Raw genomic sequence first — 235 nt, forward strand, 5'->3', positions numbered from 1 at the left:
CCCAACCGAGGCCTGCACCCCGGACCGAGACCGAGGCCTGCACCCAGGACCCAGCTGCAGAACCGACCCAGGTCCTTCCGGTCCTGGACACTCCGTGCTTCTCCGAGATGCCGGCGAGCTGAGTGCGTTGCCAAGGAGACGGTCAGGGAAGGGGTGTCCCCTGGTCTCACCCCGAAAGCTTGCACGTAATTTTCTTAGACTCCTGCCCCCCGTTTCCGGCTGCTCCTGGCACCAA

Source organism: Myotis davidii, unplaced genomic scaffold (genome assembly GCF_000327345.1).
Source record: "Myotis davidii unplaced genomic scaffold, ASM32734v1 scaffold1309, whole genome shotgun sequence".
Classification (NCBI taxonomy): Eukaryota; Metazoa; Chordata; class Mammalia; order Chiroptera; family Vespertilionidae; genus Myotis; species Myotis davidii.